The sequence below is a fragment of the Somniosus microcephalus genome, chromosome 15, assembly GCF_052327205.1.
Source record: "Somniosus microcephalus isolate GS21.2 chromosome 15, FLI_Smic_1.0, whole genome shotgun sequence".
In the NCBI taxonomy this organism is placed as follows: domain Eukaryota; kingdom Metazoa; phylum Chordata; class Chondrichthyes; order Squaliformes; family Somniosidae; genus Somniosus; species Somniosus microcephalus.
The window spans coordinates 10,512,636-10,534,105 of NC_141001.1; the positions used below are offsets into that span (position 1 = coordinate 10,512,636).

General features: G+C 61.1%; 1 long non-coding RNA gene across 1 annotated transcript in view; it reads right to left on the bottom strand.

Moving 5' to 3' along the window:
* Positions 1 to 932: 932 nt before the first annotated feature.
* The window catches only part of LOC147106540 (uncharacterized), a 33,356-nt gene continuing 12,818 nt past the window's right edge, over positions 933 to 21,470 (bottom strand). The window contains exons 2-3 of the long non-coding RNA XR_015080947.1: positions 1,253 to 1,305; positions 933 to 1,036 (exon numbers count right to left, since the gene is read on the bottom strand). This is a non-coding gene — a long non-coding RNA (uncharacterized LOC147106540). The remainder of the gene's footprint in view (positions 1,037 to 1,252; positions 1,306 to 21,470) is intronic.

Sequence of the window (21,470 nt, forward strand, 5' to 3'; positions counted from 1 at the left end):
CATTGCTGTTTGTGGGCCTCGCTGTGCACAAATTGGCTGCTGCGTTTCCCACATTACAACAGTGACTACACTTCAAAAGTACTTCATTGGCTGTAAAGCGCTTTGAGACGTCCAGTGGTCGTGAAAGGCGATATATAAATGCAAGTCAGTCTTTCTTTTCTTTCATCAAAGAACTTGATCATGTTAGTCAAACACGATTTTCCTTTAACAAATTCATGCTGGTTTTCATTTATTAACTCATATTTTTCCAAGTGCCAATTAATTTTGTCCCGGATTATTGTCTCTAAAACTTTCCCCACCACTGATGTTAGGTCTCCCCTTTATTGAACAGGGGAGTAACATTTGCAATCCTCCAGTCCTCTGGCACCACTCCTATATCTAAGGAGGATTGGACAAAAAGTATTAATGTAAAATCTCTACAGTGCCTTTAACTTCCACAAATAGATTACCCTCTTCATCCCTGAGCGGTCCTACCCTGAAGGCTGAATGATTTTGTGTCCCTCATCTTGAGGCCCGGACGCCAAATGTGGAGCCCGTACTGCTGCCCTGTCCTGTATGGCTTGGTTGATCACTGGCTTGACCACGAGCCATTGGGAGAGCAGAGTTATTTTATTTTAAAACTTGTTTCTCATTTTTAGAATTAACTGTATGGTAGCTCAGTAAAATGTTTGAACTCCTTACCACTCCTCGCAGTCTTTCATCATTTTCTCTCCTTTTTTATAGGTCCGGTCACTGAATTTGCATGGACAGTCTTCAGGGTTGACACACCTAGCATTGTAATCTAAGACCATCCTCTCTGGACAAATACAGCCAGAGACGCACTTGGCTGGTGTCTACGGGTGGGGGTGAAGAATAAGCAATTCAATCCTTAAATCATTTAGATTCACAATCCTGAGAAAGGAGAGTTGGTTACATTTCCTACTCACACATGAAATTTCTGTGGCTATCATCTGGCAGGTTGGTGCACATGTTGTCCCATACTGGCCTTGTGGCCCGTGTGCACAGCTGAAGTAAACTTTAGGAGGCCTGCACATTCCTGGAGAGAACAAAATAAGTTATTTTCCATCACCAGCAATGTGGAATCATTTTCATTCTGAGCACCATGCAGAACACAATAAGCAGGATTACAAAGTGATCTGTCTGAAATCACATATCAGAGGATCACTTTTCAAGTATATATATTTATATCATATATGAATAAAAAATATATATTACACATTTATATTTAGAATGAAAGGGAATTTAATTTGACCTTTACAGACTTCAGACAGGCCTGTGCGTTTCACTTTCCCGTTCCTGCAGTACCTGTGGAGAGACAGGGCAGATCATTACACTGCGCTAATAATTACAGCACAGGCACCTCCAACAGCACAACACGGATTTGCAAACTCTCATTTGTTGCTTGGTTCTGCTTACATTTTATACATCTGTATTCCATAGCTAATGTCTCTTTTCCGCATTCCATGCAGTATTTATGCTGTAAAATTGTGGTCCGTGTTCTCTGTGAAGTGTCCGTGTTCTCCGCGAAGTGTCCGCGTTCCCCACAAAGTGTCCGCGTTCCCCGCGAAGTGTCCGCATGCCCCGCGACGTGTCCGCGTTCCCCGCGACGTGTCCGTGATCCCCGTGAAGTGTCCGTGTTCCCCGTGAAGTGTCCGTGTTCCCTGTGAAGTGTCCGTGTTCCCTGTGACGTGTCCGTGTTCCCAGTGAAGTGTCCGTGTTCCCTGTGAAGTGTCCGTGTTCCCAGTGAAGTGTCCGTGTTCCCTGTGAAGTGTCCGTGTTCCCCGTGAAGTGTCCGTGTTTCCCGTGAAGTGTCCGTGTTCCCCGTGAAGTGTCCGTGTTCCCCGTGAAGTGTCCGTGTTCCCTGTGACGTGTCCGTGTTCCCAGTGAAGTGTCCGTGTTCCCTGTGAAGTGTCTGTGTTCCCCGTGAAGAGTCCGTGTTCCCAGTGAAGTGTCCGTGTTCCCTGTGAAGTGTCCGTGTTCCCCGTGAAGTGTCCGTGTTCCCCGTGAAGTGTCCGTGTTCCCTGTGGAGTGTCCATGTTCTCCGCAGCGTGTCTGTGTTCCCTATGAAGTGTCCATGTTCTCTGCGACGCATCCATGTTTCCCGCGCAGTGTCCGTGTTCCCCGCGACGTGTCCATGTTCCCAGTGAAGTGTCCGTGTTCCCCGTGTCATGTCCATGTTCCCTGCGAAGTGCCCGTGTTCCCGGTGAAGTGTCCGTGTTCCCCGTGAAGTGTTTGTGTTCCCTGTGTCAGTGTTCCCTGTGTCCGAGTTCCCGGTGAAGTGTCCGTGTTCCCTATGTCCGTGTTATCCGTGAAGTGTCCGTGTTCCCAATGAAGTGTTCGTGTTCCCCGTGAAGTGTCCGTGTTCCCCACGAAGTGTCCGTGTTTCCTGTGTCCATGTTCAATGTGAAGTGTCGGTGTTCCCTGTGTCAGTGTTCCCTGTGTCCGCGTTCCCCGCGAAGTGTCCGCGTTCCCCGCGAAGTGTCCGCGTTCCCCGCGACGTGTCCACATTCCCCACGACGTGTCCGTGATCCCCGTGAAGTGTCCGTGTTCCCCGTGAAGTGTCCGTGTTCCCCGTGAAGTGTCCGTGTTCCCCGTGAAGAGTCCGTGATCCCTGTGTCCGTGTTCCCTGTGTCCGTGTTCCCCGTGAAGTGTCCATGTTCCCCGTGAAGTGTCCGTGTTATCCGTGAAGTGTCCGTGTTATCCGTGAAGTGTCCGTGTTATCCGTGAAGTGTCCGTGTTCCCTGTGAAGTGTCCGTGTTCCCCGGGAAGTGCCTGTGTTCCCCGTGAAGTGTCCGTGTTCCCAGTGAAGTGTCCGTGTTCCCAGTGAAGTGTCCGTGTTCCCCGTGAAGTGTCCATGAAGCCTGTGTCCGTGTTCCCTGTGAAGTGTCCGTGTTCCCCGTGACGTGTCCGTGTTCCCTGTGAAGTGTCTGCGTTCCCTGTGTCTGTGTTCCCTGTGACCGTGTTCCCTCTGAAGTGTCCGTGTTCCCCGCACAGTGTCCATGTTCCCTATGTCCGTGTTCCCTGTGAAGTGTCCATGTTCCCCGCGAAGTGTCCCTGTTCCCCGCGATGTGTCCATTATCTCTGTGACGTGTCCTTGTTCCCCGCAACGTGTCTGTTTTCCCCGCGACGTGTCCATGTTCCCGGCAAAGTGTCCGTGTTCCCTGTGTCCATGTTCAATGTGAAGTGTCCGTGTTCCCTGTGTCAGTGTTCCCCGCGACGTGTCCGTGTCCCCCCGAATTGTCCGCGTTCCCCGCGACATATCCATGTTCCCCGGGACGTGTCCGTGTTACCCGCGAAGTGTCCGTGTTCCCCGTGAAGTGTCCGTGTTCCCCGTGAAGTGTTCGTGTTCCCCGCGAAGTGTCCCTGTTCCCCGCGACATGTCCCTGTTCCTCGCGACGTGTCCGTGTTCCCCGCAAAGTGTCCGTGTTCCCTGCGAAGTGTCCGTGTTCCCCGTGACGTGTCCGTGTTCCCCACGATGTGTCCGTGTTCCCCGTGAAGTGTCCGTGTTCCCTGCGACATGTCCCTGTTCCCCAGGAGGTGTCCATGTTCCCCGCAACGTGTCCGTGTTCCCCGCGCAGTGTCCGTGTTCCCCGCGCAGTGTCCGTGTTCCCCGCGCAGTGTCTGTGTTCCCTGTGAAGTGTCCCTGTTCCCCGCGACGTGTCCATTTTCTGCGCAACGTGTCCGTGTTCCCTGCGACGTGTTCATTTTCTCCGCGACGTGTCCGTGTTCCCCGCGACGTGTCCGCTTTCCCCGCAACGTGTCCGTGTTCCCCGTGAAGTGTCCGTGTTCCCTGTGTCCATGTTCAATGTGAAGTGTCCGTGTTCCCTGTGTCAGTATTCCCTGTGTCTGCGTTCCCCGCGAAGTGTCCGCGTTCCCCGCGAAGTGTCCGCATTCCCCGCGAAGTGTCCGCGTTCCCCGCGACGTGTCTGCGTGCCCCGCGAAGTGTCCGTGTTCCCCGTGAAGTGGCCGTGTTCCCCGCAATGTGTCCGTGTTCCCCGTGAAGTGTCCATGTTCCCATGTGACGTGTCCGTGTTCTGGTGAAGTGTCCGTGTTCCCCGTGAAGTGTCCGTGTTCCCCGTGAAGTGTCCGCATTACCTGTGTCCGTGTTCCCTGTGACCGTGTTCCCCGTGAAGTGTCCGTGTTCCCCGCACAGTGCCCGTGTTCCCTGTGTCCGTGTTCCCCGCACAGTGCCCGTGTTCCCCGTGAAGTGTCCGTGTTCCCCGTGAAGTGTCTGTGTTCCCCGTGAAGTGTTCGTGTTCCCAGTGAAGTGTCCGTGTTCCCAGTGAAGTGTCTGTGTTCCCAGTGAAGTGTCCGTGTTCCCAGTGAAGTGTCTGTGATCCCTGTGCCCGTGTTCCCTGTGAATTGTCCATGTTCCCTGTGATGTGTCCGTGTTCCCTGTGAAGTGTCCGTGTTCCCTGTGACCGTGCTCCCCGCGCAGTGTCCGTGTTCCCCGCGCAGTGTCCGTGTTCCCTGTGAAGTGTCCCTATTCCCCACGACGTGTCCATTTTCTCCGCGACGTGTCCGTGTTCCCCGCGACGTGTTTGTTTTCTACGCGATGTGTCCATGTTCCCCGTGACGTGTCCGTTTTCCCCGCGACGTGCCCGTGTTCCCCGCGAAGTGTCCCTGTTCCCTGTGTCCATGTTCAATGTGAAGTGTCCGTGTTCCCTGTGTCAGTATTCCCTGTGTCCGCGTTCCCCGTGAAGTGTCCGCGTTCCCCGCGACGTGTCCACGTTCCCCGCGAAGTGTCCGCGTTCCCTGCGAAGTGATTGCGTTCCCTGTGAAGTGTCCGCGTTCCCTGCGAAGTGTCCGTGTTCCCCGTGAAGTGGCCATGTTCCCCGCGACGTGGTCGTGTTCCCCGTGAAGTGTCCGTGTTCCGGTGAAGTGTCCGTGTTCCCCGTGAAGTGTCCGTGTTCCCCGTGAAGTGTCCGGGTTCCCTGTGAAGTGTCCGTGTTCCCAGTGAAGTGTCCGTGTTCCCAGTGAAGTGTCCGTGTTCCCCGTGAAGTGTCCGTGATCCCTGTGTCCATGTTCCCTGTGAAGTGTCCGTGTTCCCCGTGAAGTGTCCGTGATCCCTGTGTCTGTGTTCCCTGTGAAGTGTCCGTGTTCCCCGTGAAGTGTCCGTGTTCCCTGTGAAGTGTCCGTGTTCCCTGTGTCCATGTTCCCTGTGACCGTGTTCTTTGTGAAGTGTCCGTGTTCCCTGTGAAGTGTCCGTGTTCCCCGCGAAGTGTCCCTGTTCCCCGCGATGTGTCCGTTTTCTCTGCGATGTGTCCGTGTTCCCCGTGCAGTGTCCCTGTGCCCCGCGCAGTGTCCCTGTTTCCCGCGAAGTGTCCCTGTTCCCCGCGCAGTGTCCGTGTTCCCTGTGTCCATGTTCAATGTGAAGTGTCCGTGTTCCCTGTGTCAGTATTCCCTGTGTCCGCGTTCCCCGCGAAGTGTCCGCGTTCCCCGCGAAGTGTCCACGTTCCCCGCGAAGTGTCCGCGTTCCCTGCGAAGTGATTGCGTTCCCTGTGAAGTGTCCGCGTTCCCTGCGAAGTGTCCGTGTTCCCCGTGAAGTGGCCATGTTCCCCGCGATGTGGTCGTGTTCCCCGTGACGTGTCCGTTTTCCCTGCGACGTGTCCGTGTTCCCCGCGAAGTGTCCCTGTTCCCTGTGTCCATGTTCAATGTGAAGTGTCCGTGTTCCCTGTGTCAGTATTCCCTGTGTCTGCGTTCCCCGTGAAGTGTCCGCGTTCCCCGCGAAGTGTCCACGTTCCCCGCGAAGTGTCCGCGTTCCCTGCGAAGTGATTGCGTTCCCTGTGAAGTGTCCGCGTTCCCTGCGAAGTGTCCGTGTTCCCCGTGAAGTGGCCATGTTCCCCGCGACGTGGTCGTGTTCCCCGTGAAGTGTCCGTGTTCCGGTGAAGTGTCCGTGTTCCCCGTGAAGTGTCCGTGTTCCCCGTGAAGTGTCCGGGTTCCCTGTGAAGTGTCCGTGTTCCCAGTGAAGTGTCCGTGTTCCCCGTGAAGTGTCCGTGATCCCTGTGTCCATGTTCCCTGTGAAGTGTCCGTGTTCCCCGTGAAGTGTCCGTGATCCCTGTGTCTGTGTTCCCTGCGAAGTGTCCGTGTTCCCCGTGACGTGCCCGTGTTCCCCACGATGTGTCCGTGTTCCCCGTGAAGTGTCCGTGTTCCCTGCGACGTGTCCCTGTTCCCCAGGAGGTGTCCACGTTCCCCGCAACGTGTCCGTGTTCCCCGCGCAGTGTCCGTGTTCCCCGCGCAGTGTCCGTGTTCCCCGCGCAGTGTCTGTGTTCCCTGTGAAGTGTCCCTGTTCCCTGCGACGTGTCCATTTTCTGCGCAACGTGTCCGTGTTCCCTGCGACGTGTTCATTTTCTCCGCGACGTGTCCGTGTTCCCCGCAACGTGTCCGCTTTCCCCGCAACGTGTCCGTGTTCCCCGCGAAGTGTCCGTGTTCCCTGTGTCCATGTTCAATGTGAAGTGTCCGTGTTCCCTGTGTCAGTATTCCCTGTGTCTGCGTTCCCCGCGAAGTGTCCGCGTTCCCCGCGAAGTGTCCGCATTCCCCGCGAAGTGTCCGCGTTCCCCGCGACGTGTCTGCGTGCCCCGCGAAGTGTCCGTGTTCCCCGTGAAGTGGCCGTGTTCCCCGCGATGTGTCCGTGTTCTCCGTGAAGTGTCCGTGTTCCCATGTGAAGTGTCCGTGTTCTGGTGAAGTGTCCGTGTTCCCCGTGAAGTGTCCGTGTTCCCCGTGAAGTGTCCGCATTACCTGTGTCCGTGTTCCCTGTGACCGTGTTCCCCGTGAAGTGTCCGTGTTCCCCGCACAGTGCCCGTGTTCCCTGTGTCCGTGTTCCCTGTGAAGTGTCCGTGTTCCCCGTGAAGTGTCCGTGTTCCCCGTGAAGTGTCTGTGTTCCCCGTGAAGTGTTCGTGTTCCCAGTGAAGTGTCCGTGTTCCCAGTGAAGTGTCTGTGTTCCCAGTGAAGTGTCCGTGTTCCCAGTGAAGTGTCTGTGATCCCTGTGCCCGTGTTCCCTGTGAATTGTCCATGTTCCCTGTGATGTGTCCGTGTTCCCTGTGAAGTGTCCGTGTTCCCTGTGACTGTGCTTCCCGCGCAGTGTCCGTGTTCCCCGCGCAGTGTCCGTGTTCCCCGCGCAGTGTCCGTGTTCCCTGTGAAGTGTCCCTGTTCCCCACGACGTGTCCATTTTCTCCGCGACGTGTCCGTGTTCCCCGCGACGTGTTCGTTTTCTACGCGATGTGTCCGTTGTCCCCGTGACGTGTCCGTTTCCCAGCGACGTGTCCGTGTTCCCCGCGAAGTGTCCCTGTTCCCTGTGTCCATGTTCAATGTGAAGTGTCCGTGTTCCCTGTGTCAGTATTCCCTGTGTCCGCGTTCCCCGTGAAGTGTCCACGTTCCCCGCGAAGTGTCCACGTTCCCCGCGAAGTGTCCGCGTTCCCTGCGAAGTGATTGCGTTCCCTGTGAAGTGTCCGCGTTCCCTGCGAAGTGTCCGTGTTCCCCGTGAAGTGGCCATGTTCCCCGCGACGTGGTCGTGTTCCCCGTGAAGTGTCCGTGTTCCGGTGAAGTGTCCGTGTTCCCCGTGAAGTGTCCGTGTTCCCCGTGAAGTGTCCGGGTTCCCTGTGAAGTGTCCGTGTTCCCAGTGAAGTGTCCGTGTTCCCAGTGAAGTGTCCGTGTTCCCCGTGAAGTGTCCGTGATCCCTGTGTCCATGTTCCCTGTGAAGTGTCCGTGTTCCCCGTGAAGTGTCCGTGATCCCTGTGTCTGTGTTCCCTGTGAAGTGTCCGTGTTCCCCGTGAAGTGTCCGTGTTCCCTGTGAAGTGTCCGTGTTCCCTGTGTCCATGTTCCCTGTGACCGTGTTCTCTGTGAAGTGTCCGTGTTCTCTGTGAAGTGTCCGTGTTCCCCGCGAAGTGTCCCTGTTCCCCGCGATGTGTCCGTTTTCTCTGCGATGTGTCCGTGTTCCCCGCGACGTGTCCATTTTCCCCGCAACGTGTCCTTGTTCCCTGCAAAGTGTCCGTGTTCCCTGTGTCCATGTTCAATGTGAAGTGTCTGTGTTCCCTGTGCCTGCGTTCCCCGCGACGTGTCCGCGTTCCCCGCGACGTGTCCGCGTTACCCGTGAAGTGTCCGTGTTCCCTGCGATGTGTCCCTATTCCACAGGAAGTGTCCGTGTTCCCCGCGAAGGGTCTGTGTTCCCTGCGCAGTGTCCGTGTTCCCCGCGCAGTGTCGCTGTTCCCCGCGCAGTGTCCCTGTTCCCCGCGCAGTGTCCCTGTTCCCCGCGCAGTGTCCCTGTTCCCCGTGAAGTGTCCCTGTTCCCCGCGCAGTGTCCGCGTTCCCCGCGCAGTGTCCGTGTTCCCCGCGCAGTGTCCGTGGTCCCCGCGCAGTGTCCGTGGTCCCCGCGACGTGTCCCTGTTCCCCGCGACGTGTTCGTTTTCTCCGCGACGTGTCCGTGTTCCCCGTGACGTGTCTGTTTTCCCCGCGACATGTCCGTGTTCCCCGCGAAGTGTCCCTGTTCCCTGTGTCCATGTTCAATGTGAAGTGTCCATGTTCCCTGTGTCAGTGTTCCCTGTGTCCGCATTCCCCGCGAAGTGTCCGCATTCCCCGCGAATTGTCCGCGTTCCCCGCGAAGTGTCCGCGTTCCCCGTGAAGTGTCCGCGTTCCCCGCGAAGTGTCCGTGTTCCCCGTGAAGTGTCCGTGTTCCCTGTGAAGTGGCCATGTTCCCCGCGACGTGGCCGTGATCCCCGTGAAGTGTCCGTGTTCCGGTGAAGTGTCCGTGTTCCCTGTGAAGTGTCCGTGTTCCCCGCGCAGTGCCCGTGTTCCCTGTGTCCGTGTTCCCCGTGAAGTGTCCGTGTTCCCCGTGAAGTGTCCGTGTTCCCAGTGAAGTGTCCGTGTTCCCCGTGAAGTTTCCGTGTTCCCTGTGTCCATATTCCCTGTGAAGTGTCCGTGTTCACCGTGAAGTGTCCGTGTTCCCTGTGAAGTGTCCGTGTTCCCTGTGTCCGTGTTCCCTGTGACCGTGTTCCTTGTGAAGTGTCCGTATTCCCTGTGAAGTGTCCGTGTTCCCCGCGAAGTGTCCCTGTTCCACGCGATGTGTCCGTTTTCTAAGCGAAGTGTCCGTGTTCCCCGCGACGTGTCCGTTTTCCACGCGACGTGTCCTTGTTCCCCGCAAAGTGTCCGTGTTCCCTGTGTCCATGTTCAATGTGAAGTGTCCGTGTTCCCTGTGTCCGCGTTCCCTGTGACGTGTCCGTGGTCCCCGCGACGTGTCCCTGTTCCCCGCGACGTGTTCGTTTTCTCCGCGACGTGTCCGTGTTCCCCGTGACGTGTCCGTTTTCCCCGCGACATGTCCGTGTTCCCCGCGAAGTGTCCCTGTTCCCTGTGTCCATGTTCAATGTGAAGTGTCCATGTTCCCTGTGTCAGTGTTCCCTGTGTCCGCATTCCCCGCGAAGTGTCCGCATTCCCCGCGAATTGTCCGCGTTCCCCGCGAAGTGTCCGCGTTCCCCGTGAAGTGTCCGCGTTCCCCGCGAAGTGTCCGCGTTCCCCGTGAAGTGTCCGTGTTCCCTGTGAAGTGGCCATGTTCCCCGCGACATGGCCGTGATCCCCGTGAAGTGTCCGTGTTCCGGTGAAGTGTCCGTGTTCCCCGTGAAGTGTCCGTGTTCCCCGTGAAGTGTCCGGGTTCCCTGTGAAGTGTCCGTGTTCCCAGTGAAGTGTCCGTGTTCCCAGTGAAGTGTCCGTGTTCCCCGTGAAGTGTCCGTGATCCCTGTGTCCATGTTCCCTGTGAAGTGTCCGTGTTCCCCGTGAAGTGTCCGTGATCCCTGTGTCTGTGTTCCCTGTGAAGTGTTCGTGTTCCCCGTGAAGTGTCCGTGTTCCCTGTGAAGTGTCCGTGTTCCCTGTGTCCATGTTCCCTGTGACCGTGTTCTCTGTGAAGTGTCCGTGTTCCCTGTGAAGTGTCCGTGTTCCCCGCGAAGTGTCCCTGTTCCCCGCGATGTGTCCGTTTTCTCTGCGATGTGTCCGTGTTCCCCGCGACGTGTCCATTTTCCCCGCAACGTGTCCTTGTTCCCCGCAAAGTGTCCGTGTTCCCTGTGTCCATGTTCAATGTGAAGTGTCTGTGTTCCCTGTGCCCACGTTCCCCGCGACGTGTCCGCGTTCCCCGCGACGTGTCCACGTTCCCCGCGAAGTGTCCGCGTTACCCGTGAAGTGTCCGTGTTCCCTGCGATGTGTCCCTATTCCACAGGAAGTGTCCGTGTTCCCCGCGAAGGGTCTGTGTTCCCTGCGCAGTGTCCGTGTTCCCCGCGCAGTGTCGCTGTTCCCCGCGCAGTGTCCCTGTTCCCCGCGCAGTGTCCCTGTTCCCCGCGCAGTGTCCCTGTTCCCCGTGAAGTGTCCCTGTTCCCCGCGCAGTGTCCGCGTTCCCCGCGCAGTGTCCGTGTTCCCCGCGCAGTGTCCGTGGTCCCCGCGCAGTGTCCGTGGTCCCCGCGACGTGTCCCTGTTCCCCGCGACGTGTTCGTTTTCTCCGCGACGTGTCCGTGTTCCCCGTGACGTGTCCGTTTTCCCCGCGACATGTCCGTGTTCCCTGTGAAGTGTCCCTGTTCCCTGTGTCCATGTTCAATGTGAAGTGTCCATGTTCCCTGTGTCAGTGTTCCCTGTGTCCGCATTCCCCGCGAAGTGTCCGCATTCCCCGCGAATTGTCCGCGTTCCCCGCGAAGTGTCCACGTTCCCCGCGAAGTGTCCGTGTTCCCCGTGAAGTGTCCGTGTTCCCTGTGAAGTGGCCATGTTCCCCGCGACGTGGCCGTGATCCCCGTGAAGTGTCCGTGTTCTGGTGAAGTGTCCGTGTTCCCCGTGAAGTGTCCGTGTTCCCCGTGAAGATTCCATGTTACCTGTGTCTGTGTTCCCTGTGACCGTGTTCCCTGTGAAGTGTCCGTGTTCCCCGCGCAGTGCCCGTGTTCCCTGTGTCCGTGTTCCCCGTGAAGTGTCCGTGTTCCCCGTGAAGTGTCCGTGTTCCCAGTGAAGTGTCCGTGTTCCCCGTGAAGTTTCCGTGTTCCCTGTGTCCATATTCCCTGTGAAGTGTCCGTGTTCACCGTGAAGTGTTCGTGTTCCCTGTGAAGTGTCCGTGTTCCCTGTGTCCGTGTTCCCTGTGACCGTGTTCCTTGTGAAGTGTCCGTATTCCCTGTGAAGTGTTCGTGTTCCCCGCGAAGTGTCCCTGTTCCACGCGATGTGTCCATTTTCTTTGCGATGTGTCCGTGTTCCCCGCGACGTGTCCGTTTTCCCCGCGACGTGTCCTTGTTCCCCGCAAAGTGTCCGTGTTCCCTGTGTCCATGTTCAATGTGAAGTGTCCGTGTTCCCTGTGTCCGCGTTCCCCGTGACGTGTCCGTGGTCCCCGCGACGTGTCCGCGTTCCCCGCGACGTGTCTGCGTTACCCGCGAAGTGTCCGCGTTACCCGCGAAGTGTCCATGTTCCCTGCGATGTGTCCCTATTCCACAGGAAGTGTCTGTGTTGCCTGCGAAGGGTCCGTGTTCCCCGCGCAGTGTCCCTGTTCCCCGCGCAGTGTCCCTGTTCCCCGTGCAGTGTCCCTGTTCCTCGCGCAGTGTCCCTGTTTCCCGCGAAGTGTCCCTGTTCCCCGCGCAGTGTCCGTGTTCCCGCGCAGTGTTCGTGTTCCCCGCGCAGTGTCCGTGTTCCCCGCGCAGTGTCCCTGTTCACCGCGCAGTGTCCCTGTTCCCCGTGCAGTGTCCCTGTGCCCCGCGCAGTGTCCCTGTTTCCCGCGAAGTGTCCCTGTTCCCCGCGCAGTGTCCGTGTTCCCGCGCAGTGTTCGTGTTCCCCGCGCAGTGTCCGTGTTCCCCGCGCAGTGTCCGTGTTCCCTGCGTAGTGTCCGTGTTCCCCGCGCAGTGTCCCTGTTCCCCGCGCAGTGTCCGTGTTCCCCGCGCAGTGTCCGTGTTCCCCGCGCAGTGTCCGTGGTCCCCGCGCAGTGTCCGTGGTCCCCGCGACGTGTCCCTGTTCCCCGCGACGTGTTCGTTTTCTCCGCGACGTGTCCGTGTTCCCCGCGACGTGTCCGTTTTCCCCGCGACATGTCCATGTTCCCCGCGAAGTGGCCCTGTTCCCTGTGTCCATGTTCAATGTGAAGTGTCCATGTTCCCTGTGTCAGTGTTCCCTGTGTCCGCATTCCCCGCGAAGTGTCCGCATTCCCCGCGAATTGTCTGCGTTCCCCGCGAAGTGTCCGCATTCCCCGCAAAGTGTCCGCGTTCCCCGCGAAGTGTCCGTGTTCCCCGTGAAGTGTCCGTGTTCCCTGTGAAGTGACCATGTTCCCCGCGACGTGGCCGTGATTCCCGTGAAGTGTCCGTGTTCCGGTGAAGTGTCCGTGTTCCCCGTGAAGTGTCCGTGTTCCCCGTGAAGTGTCCGTGTTACCTGTGTCCGTGTTCCCTGTGACCGTGTTCCCTGTGAAGTGTCCGTGTTCCCCACGCAGTGCCCGTGTACCCTGTGTCCGTGTTCCCCGTGAAGTGTCCGTGTTCCCCGTGAAGTGTCCGTGTTCCCAGTGAAGTGTCCGTGTTCCCCGTGAAGTTTCCGTGATCCCTGTGTCCATGTTCCCTGTGAAGTGTCTGTGTTCACCGTGAAGTGTCCGTGTTCCCTGTGAAGTGTCCGTGTTCCCTGTGTCCGTGTTCCCTGTGATTGTGTTCCTTGTGAAGTGTCCGTATTTCCTGTGAAGTGTCCGTGTTCCCCGCGAAGTGTCCCTGTTCCACGCGATGTGTCCGTTTTCTTTGCGATGTGTCCGTGTTCCCCGCGACGTGTCCGTTTTCCCCGCGACGTGTCCTTGTTCCCCGCAAAGTGTCCGTGTTCCCTGTGTCCATGTTCAATGTGAAGTGTCCGTGTTCCCTGTGTCCGCGTTCCCCGCGACGTGTCCACGTTCCCCGCGACGTGTCCGCGGTCCCCGCGACGTGTCCGCGTTCCCCGTGACATGTCTGCGTTACCCGCGAAGTGTCTGCGTTACCCGCGAAGTGTCCATGTTCCCTGCGATGTGTCCCTATTCCACAGGAAGTGTCTGTGTTGCCCGCGAAGGGTCCGTGTTCCCCGCGCAGTGTCCCTGTTCCCCGCGCAGTGTCCCTGTTCCCCGCGCAGTGTCCATGTTCCCCGCGCAGTGTCCCTGTTCCCCGCGCAGTGTCCCTGTTCCCCGCGCAGTGTCCCTGTTCACCACGCAGTGTCCCTGTTCCCCGTGCAGTGTCCCTGTTCCCAGCGCAGTGTCCCTGTTTCCCGCGAAGTGTCCCTGTTCCCCGCGCAGTGTCCGTGTTCCCGCGCAGTGTTCGTGTTCCCCGCGCAGTGTCCGTGTTCCCCGCGCAGTGTCCGTGTTCCCCGCGAAGTGTCCCAGTTCCCCGCGAAGTGTCCCTGTTCCCCGTGAAGTGTCCCTGTTCCCCGCGCAGTGTCCCTGTTCCCCGCGCAGTGTCCGTGTTCCCCGCGCAGTGTCCCTGTTCCCCGCGCAGTGTCCCTGTTCACCGCGCAGTGTCCCTGATCCCCGCGCAGTGTCCCTGTTCCCCGCGCAGTGTCCCTGTTCCCCGCGCAGTGTCCCTGTTCCCCGCGCAGTGTCCCTGTTCACCGCGCAGTGTCCCTGTTCCCCGTGCAGTGTCCCTGTTCCTCGCGCAGTGTCCCTGTTTCCCGCGAAGTGTCCCTGTTCCCCGCGCAGTGTTCGTGTTCCCGCGCAGTGTTCGTGTTCCCCGCGCAGTGTCCGTGTTCCCCGCGCAGTGTCCGTGTTCCCCGCGAAGTGTCCCAGTTCCCCGCGAAGTGTCCCTGTTCCCCGCGAAGTGTCCCTGTTCCCCGCGCAGCGTCCCTGTTCACCGCGCAGCGTCCGTGTTCCCCGCGCAGTGTCCCTGTTCCCCGCGCAGTGTCCCTGTTCACCGCGCAGTGTCCTTGTTCCCCGCGCAGTGTCCCTGTGCCCCGCGCAGTGTCCCTGTTTCCCGCGAAGTGTCCCTGTTCCCCGCGCAGTGTCCGTGTTCCCGCGCAGTGTTCGTGTTCCCCGCACAGTGTCCGTGTTCCCCGCGCAGTGTCCCCGTTCCCCGTGCAGTGTCTGTGTTCCCCGCGCAGTGTCCGTGTTCCCCGCGCAGTGTCCGTGTTCCCCGCGCAGTGTCCGTGTTCCCCGCGAAGTGTCCCTGTTCTCCGCGAAGTGTCCCTGTTCCCCGCGATGTGTCCCTGTTCCCCTGCGCAGTGTCCGTGTTCCCCGCGCAGTGTCCGTGTTCCCTGCGCAGTGTCCGTGTTCCCCGCGCAGTGTCCATGTTCTCCGCGAAGTGTCCCTGTTCACCGTGCAGTGTCCGTGTTCCCCACGCAGTGTCCCTTTTCCCCGCGCAGTGTCCATGTTCCCCGCGAAGTGTCCCTGTTCCCCGTGCAGTGTCCGTGTTCCCCGCGCAGTGTCCCTGTTCCCCGCGCAGTGTCCCTGTTGCCCGCGCAGTATCTGTGTTCCCCGCGCAGTGTCCCTGTTCCCCGTGCAGTGTCCGTGTTCCCCGCGCAGTGTCCGTGTTCCCCGCGCAGTGTCACTGTTCCCCGCGCAGTGTCCGTGTTCCCCGCGCAGTTTCCGTGTTCCTTGTGAAGTGTCCCTGTTCCCCGCGCAGTGTCCGTGTTCCCCGCGCAGTGTCCGTGTTCCCCGCGCAGTGTCCGTTTTCCCCGCGCAGCGTCCGTGTTCCCCGCGCAGCGTCCGTGTTCCCCGCGCAGTGTCCGTGCTCCCCGCACAGTGTCCGTGCTCCCCGCGCAGTGTCCGTGTTCCCCGCGCAGTGTCCCTTTCCCCGCGCAGTGTCCCTTTCCACGGGCAGTGTTCCTGTAACCCGCACAGTGTGCCTGTTCCCCGCGCAGTGTCCGTGTTCCCCGCGCAGTGTCCGTGCTCCCCGTGCAGTGTCCCTGTTCCCCGCGCAGTACCCCTGTTCCCCGCGCAGTGTCCCTGTTCCCCGCGCAGTGTCCCTGTTCCCCGCGCAGTGTTCGTGTTCCCCGCGCAGTGTCGGTGTTCCCCGCGCAGTGTCCGTTTTCCCCTCGCTGTGCCCGTGTTCCCGGCGCAGTGTCCCTGTTCCCCGCGCAGTGTCCGTGTTCCCCGCGCAGTGTCCGTGTTCCCCGCGCAGTGTCCCTGTTCCCCGCGCAGTGTCCGTGTTCCCCGCGCAGTGTCCGTGTTCCCTGCGCAGTGTCCCTGTTCCCCGCGCAGTGTCCCTGTTCCCCGCGATGTGTCCCTGTTCCCCGCGCAGTGTCCCTGTTCCCCGCGCAGTATCCCTGTTCCCCGCGCAGTGTCCGTGTTCCCCGCGCAGTGTTCGTGTTCCCCGCGCAGTGTCCCTGTTCCCTGCGCAGTTTCCGTGTTCCCCGCGCAGTTTCCCTGTTCCCCACGCAGTGTCCGTGTTCCCCGCGCAGTGTCCGTGTTCCCCGCGCAGTTTCCCTGCTCCCCGCGAAGTGTCCCTGTTCACCGCGAAGTGTCCCTGTTCCCCGCGCAGTGTCCGTGTTCCCCGCGCAGTGTCCGCGTTCCCTCCGAAGTGTCCGTGTTCCCCGTGAAGTTGCCATGTTCCCCGTGACGTGGTCGTGTTCCCCGCGCAGTGTCGCTGTTCCCCGCGCAGTGTCCCTGTTCCCCGTGAAGTGTCCCTGTTCCCCGCGCAGTGTCCGCGTTCCCCGCGCAGTGTCCGTGTTCCCCGCGCAGTGTCCGTGGTCCCCGCGCAGTGTCCGTGGTCCCCGCGACGTGTCCCTGTTCCACGCGTTGTGTCCGTGTTCCCTGTGTCCATGTTCAATGTGAAGTGTCCGTGTTCCCTGTGTCCGCGTTCCCCGCGACGTGTCCACGTTCCCCGCGACGTGTCCGCGGTCCCCGCGACGTGTCCGCGTTCCCCGCGACGTGTCCGCGTTACCCGCGAAGTGTCTGCGTTACCCGCGAAGTGTCCATGTTCCCTGCGATGTATCCCTATTCCACAGGAAGTGTCTGTGTTGCCCGCGAAGGGTCCGTGTTCCCCGCGCAGTGTCCCTGTTCCCAGTGCAGTGTCCCTGTTCCCCGCGCAGTGTCCCTGTTCCCCGCGCAGTATCCCTGTTCACCACGCAGTGTCCCTGTTCCCCGTGCAGTGTCCCTGTTCCCAGCGCAGTGTCCCTGTTTCCCGCGAAGTGTCCCTGTTCCCCGCGCAGTGTCCGTGTTCCCGCGCAGTGTTCGTGTTCCCCGCGCAGTGTCCGTGTTCCCCGCGCAGTGTCCGTGTTCCCCGCGAAGTGTCCCAGTTCCCCGCGAAGTGTCCCTGTTCCCCGTGAAGTGTCCCTGTTCCCCGCGCAGTGTCCGTGTTCCCCGCGCAGTGTCCGTGTTCCCCGCGCAGTGTCCGTTTTCCCCGCGCAGCGTCCGTGTTCCCCGCGCAGTGTCCGTGTTCCCCGCGCAGTGTCCGTGCTCCCCGCACAGTGTCCGTGCTCCCCGCGCAGTGTCCGTGTTCCCCGCGCAGTGTCCCTTTCCCCGCGCAGTGTCCCTTTCCACGGGCAGTGTTCCTGTAACCCGCACAGTGTGCCTGTTCCCCGCGCAGTGTCCGTGTTCCCCGCGCAGTGTCCGTGCTCCCCGTGCAGTGTCCCTGTTCCCCGCGCAGTACCCCTGTTCCCCGCGCAGTGTCCCTGTTCCCCGCGCAGTGTCCCTGTTCCCCGCGCAGTGTTCGTGTTCCCCGCGCAGTGTCGGTGTTCCCCGCGCAGTGTCCGTTTTCCCCTCGCTGTGCCCGTGTTCCCGGCGCAGTGTCCCTGTTCCCCGCGCAGTGTCCGTGTTCCCCGCGCAGTGTCCGTGTTCCCCGCGCAGTGTCCCTGTTCCCCGCGCAGTGTCCGTGTTCCCCGCGCAGTGTCCGTGTTCCCTGCGCAGTGTCCCTGTTCCCCGCGCAGTGTCCCTGTTCCCCGCGATGTGTCCCTGTTCCCCGCGCAGTGTCCCTGTTCCCCGCGCAGTATCCCTGTTCCCCGCGCAGTGTCCGTGTTCCCCGCGCAGTGTTCGTGTTCCCCGCGCAGTGTCCCTGTTCCCTGCGCAGTTTCCGTGTTCCCCGCGCAGTTTCCCTGTTCCCCACGCAGTGTCCGTGTTCCCCGCGCAGTGTCCGTGTTCCCCGCGCAGTTTCCCTGCTCCCCGCGAAGTGTCCCTGTTCACCGCGAAGTGTCCCTGTTCCCCGCGCAGTGTCCATGTTCCCCGCGCAGTGTCCGCGTTCCCTCCGAAGTGTCCGTGTTCCCCGTGAAGTTGCCATGTTCCCCGCGACGTGGTCGTGTTCCCCGCGCAGTGTCGCTGTTCCCCGCGCAGTGTCCCTGTTCCCCGTGAAGTGTCCCTGTTCCCCGCGCAGTGTCCGCGTTCCCCGCGCAGTGTCCGTGGTCCCCGCGCAGTGTCCGTGGTCCCCGCGACGTGTCCCTGTTCCACGCGATGTGTCCGTGTTCCCTGTGTCCATGTTCAATGTGAAGTGTCCGTGTTCCCTGTGTCCGCGTTCCCCGCGACGTGTCCACGTTCCCCGCGACGTGTCCGCGGTCCCCGCGACGTGTCCGCGTTCCCCGCGACGTGTCCGCGTTACCCGCGAAGTGTCTGCGTTACCCGCGAAGTGTCCATGTTCCCTGCGATGTGTCCCTATTCCACAGGAAGTGTCTGTGTTGCCCGTGAAGGGTCCGTGTTCCCCGCGCAGTGTCCCTGTTCCCCGTGCAGTGTCCCTGTTCCCCGCGCAGTGTCCCTGTTCCCCGCGCAGTATCCCTGTTCACCACGCAGTGTCCCTGTTCCCCGTGCAGTGTCCCTGTTCCCAGCGCAGTGTCCCTGTTTCCCGCGAAGTGTCCCTGTTCCCCGCGCAGTGTCCGTGTTCCCGCGCAGTGTTCGTGTTCCCCGCGCAGTGTCCGTGTTCCCCGCGCAGTGTCCGTGTTCCCCGCGAAGTGTCCCAGTTCCCCGCGAAGTGTCCCTGTTCCCCGTGAAGTGTCCCTGTTCCCCGCGCAGTGTCCCTGTTCCCCGCGCAGTGTCCGTGTTCCCCGCGCAGTGTCCGTGTTCCCCGCGCAGTGTCCGTGGTCCCCGCGCAGTGTCCGTGGTCCCCGCGACGTGTCCCTGTTCCCCGCAACGTGTTCGTTTTCTCCGCGACGTGTCCGTGTTCCCCGCGACGTGTCCGTTTTCCCCGCGACATGTCCGTGTTCCCCGCGAAGTGGCCCTGTTCCCTGTGTCCATGTTCAATGTGAAGTGTCCATGTTCCCTGTGTCAGTGTTCCCTGTGTCCGCATTCCCCGCGAAGTGTCCGCATTCCCCGCGAATTGTCCGCGTTCCCCGCGAAGTGTCCGCATTCCCCGCAAAGTGTCCGCGTTCCCCGCGAAGTGTCCGTGTTCCCCGTGAAGTGTCCGTGTTCCCTGTGAAGTGGCCATGTTCCCCGCGACGTGGCCGTGATTCCCGTGAAGTGTCCGTGTTCCGGTGAAGTGTCCGTGTTCCCCGTGAAGTGTCCGTGTTCCCCGTGAAGTGTCCGTGTTACCTGTGTCCGTGTTCCCTGTGACCGTGTTCCCTGTGAAGTGTCCGTGTTCCCCACGCAGTGCCCGTGTTCCCTGTGTCCGTGTTCCCCGTGAAGTGTCCGTGTTCCCCATGAAGTGTCCGTGTTCACCGTGAAGTGTCCGTGTTCCCTGTGAAGTGTCCGTGTTCCCTGTGTCCGTGTTCCCTGTGATTGTGTTCCTTGTGAAGTGTCCGTATTTCCTGTGAAGTGTCCGTGTTCCCCGCGAAGTGTCCCTGTTCCACGCGATGTGTCCGTTTTCTTTGCGATGTGTCCGTGTTCCCCGCGACGTGTCCGTTTTCCCCGCGACGTGTCCTTGTTCCCCGCAAAGTGTCCGTGTTCCCTGTGTCCATGTTCAATGTGAAGTGTCCGTGTTCCCTGTGTCCGCATTCCCCGCGACGTGTCCACGTTCCCCGCGACGTGTCCGCGGTCCCCGCGACGTGTCCGCGTTCCCCGCGACGTGTCTGCGTTACCCGCGAAGTGTCTGCGTTACCCGCGAAGTGTCCATGTTCCCTGCGATGTGTCCCTATTCCACAGGAAGTGTCTGTGTTGCCCGCGAAGGGTCCGTGTTCCCCGCGCAGTGTCCCTGTTCCCCGCGCAGTGTCCCTGTTCCCCGCGCACTGTCCATGTTCCCCGCGCAGTGTCCCTGTTCCCCGCGCAGTGTCCCTGTTCCCCGCGCAGTGTCCCTGTTCACCACGCAGTGTCCCTGTTCCCCGTGCAGTGTCCCTGTTCCCAGCGCAGTGTCCCTGTTTCCCGCGAAGTGTCCCTGTTCCCCGCGCAGTATCCGTGTTCCCGCGCAGTGTTCGTGTTCCCCGCGCAGTGTCCGTGTTCCCCGCGCAGTGTCCGTGTTCCCCGCGAAGTGTCCCAGTTCCCCGCGAAGTGTCCCCGTTCCCCGTGAAGTGTCCCTGTTCCCCGCGCAGTGTCCCTGTTCCCCGCGCAGTGTCCGTGTTCCCCGCGCAGTGTCCCTGTTCCCCGCGCAGTGTCCCTGTTCACCGCGCAGTGTCCCTGTTCCCCGTGCAGTGTCCCTGTTCCCTGCGCAGTGTCCCTGTTTCCCGCGAAGTGTCCCTGTTCCCCGCGCAGTGTCCGTGTTCCCGCGGAGTGTCCGTGTTCCCCGCGCAGTGTCCGTGTTCCCTGCGCAGTGTCCGTGTTCCCCGCGAAGTGTCCCTGTTCCCCGTGAAGTGTCCCTGTTCCCCGCGATGTGTCCCTGTTCCCCGCGCAGTGTCCGTGTTCCCCGCGCAGTGTCCGTGTTCCCTGCGCAGTGTCCGTGTTCCCCGCGCAGTGTCCGTTTTCCCCGCGCAGCGTCCGTGTTCCCCGCGCAGTGTCCGTGTTCCCTGCGCAGTGTCCGTGCTCCCCGCGCAGTGTCCGTGCTCCCCGCGCAGTGTCCCTGTTCCCCGCACAGTGTCCCTTTCCCCGCGCAGTGTCCCTTTCCACGGGCAGTGTTCCTGTAACCCGCACAGTGTGCCTGTTCCCCGCGCAGTGTCCGTGTTCCCCGCGCAGTGTCCGTGCTCCCCGCGCAGTGTCCCTGTTCCCCGCGCAGTATCCCTGTTCCCTGCGCAGTGTCCCTGTTCCCCGCACAGTGTCCCTGTTCCCCGCGCAGTGTTCGTGTTCCCCGCGCAGTGTCGGTGTTCCCCACGCAGTGTCCGTTTTCCCCTCGCTGTGCCCGTGTTCCCGGCGCAGTGTCCCTGTACCCCGCGCAGTGTCCTTGTTCCCCGCGCAGTGTCCGTGTTCCCCGCGCAGTGTCCCTGTTCCCCGCGCAGTGTCCGTGTTCCCCGCGCAGTGTCCGTGTTCCCCGCGCAGTGTCCCTGTTCCCCGCGCAGTGTCCCTGTTCCCCGCGCAGTGTCCCTGTTCCCCGCGCAGTGTCCCTGTTCCCCGCGCAGTGTGCCTGTTCCCCGCGCAGTATCCCTGTTCCCCGCATAGTGTCCGTGTTCCCCGCGCAGTGTCCGTGTTCCCCGCGCAGTGTCCCTGTTCCCTGCGCAGTATCCGTGTTCCCCGCGCAGTGTCCCTGTTCCCCGCGCAGTGTCCCTGTTCCCTGCGCAGTGTCCCTGTTCCCCGCGCAGTGTCCGTTTTCCCCGCGCAGCGTCCGTGTTCCCCGCGCAGTGTCCGTGTTCCCTGCGCAGTGTCCGTGCTCCCCGCGCAGTGTCCGTGCTCCCCGCGCAGTGTCCCTGTTCCCCGCGCAGTGTCCCTTTCCCCGCGCAGTGTCCCTTTCCACGGGCAGTGTTCCTGTAACCCGCACAGTGTGCCTGATCCCCGCGCAGTGTCCGTGTTCCCCGCGCAGTGTCCGTGCTCCCCGCGCAGTGTCCCTGTTCCCCGTGCAGTATCCTTGTTCCCGGCGCAGTGTCCCTGTTCCCCGCGCAGTGTCCCTGTTCCCCGCGCAGTGTTCGTGTTCCCCGCGCAGTGTCGGTGTTCCCCGCGCAGTGTCCGTTTTCCCCTCGCTGTGCCCGTGTTCCCGGCGCAGTGTCCCTGTTCCCCGCGCAGTGTCCGTGTTCCCCGCGCAGTGTCCGTGTTCCCCGCGCAGTGTCCCTGTTCCCCGCGCAGTGTCCGTGTTCCCCGCGCAGTGTCCGTGTTCCCCGCGCAGTGTCCCTGTTCCCCGCGCAGTGTCCCTGTTCCCCGCGCAGTGTCCCTGTTCCCCGCGCAGTGTCCCTGTTCCCCGCGCAGTGTCCCTGTTCCCCGCGCAGTGTCCGTGTTCCCCGCGCAGTGTCCGTGTTCCCCGCGCAGTGTCCCTGTTCCCTGCGCAGTGTCCGTGTTCCCCGCGCAGTGTCCCTGTTCCCCGCGCAGTGTCCGTGTTCCCCGCGCAGTGTCCGTGTTCCCCGCGCAGTGTCCCTGTTCCCTGCGCAGTGTCCGTGTTCCCCGCGCAGTGTCCCTGTTCCCCGCGCAGTGTCCGTGTTCCCCGCGCAGTGTCCCTGTTCCCCGCGCAGTGTCCCTGTTCCCTGCGCAGTGTCCCTGTTCCCCGCGAAGTGTCCGTGTTCCCAGTGAAGTGTCCGTGTTCCCAGTGAAGTGTCCGTGTTCCCCGTGAAGTGCCCGGGATCTCTGTGTCCGTGTTCCCTGTGAAGTGTCCGTGTTCCCCGTGAAGTGTCCGTGATCC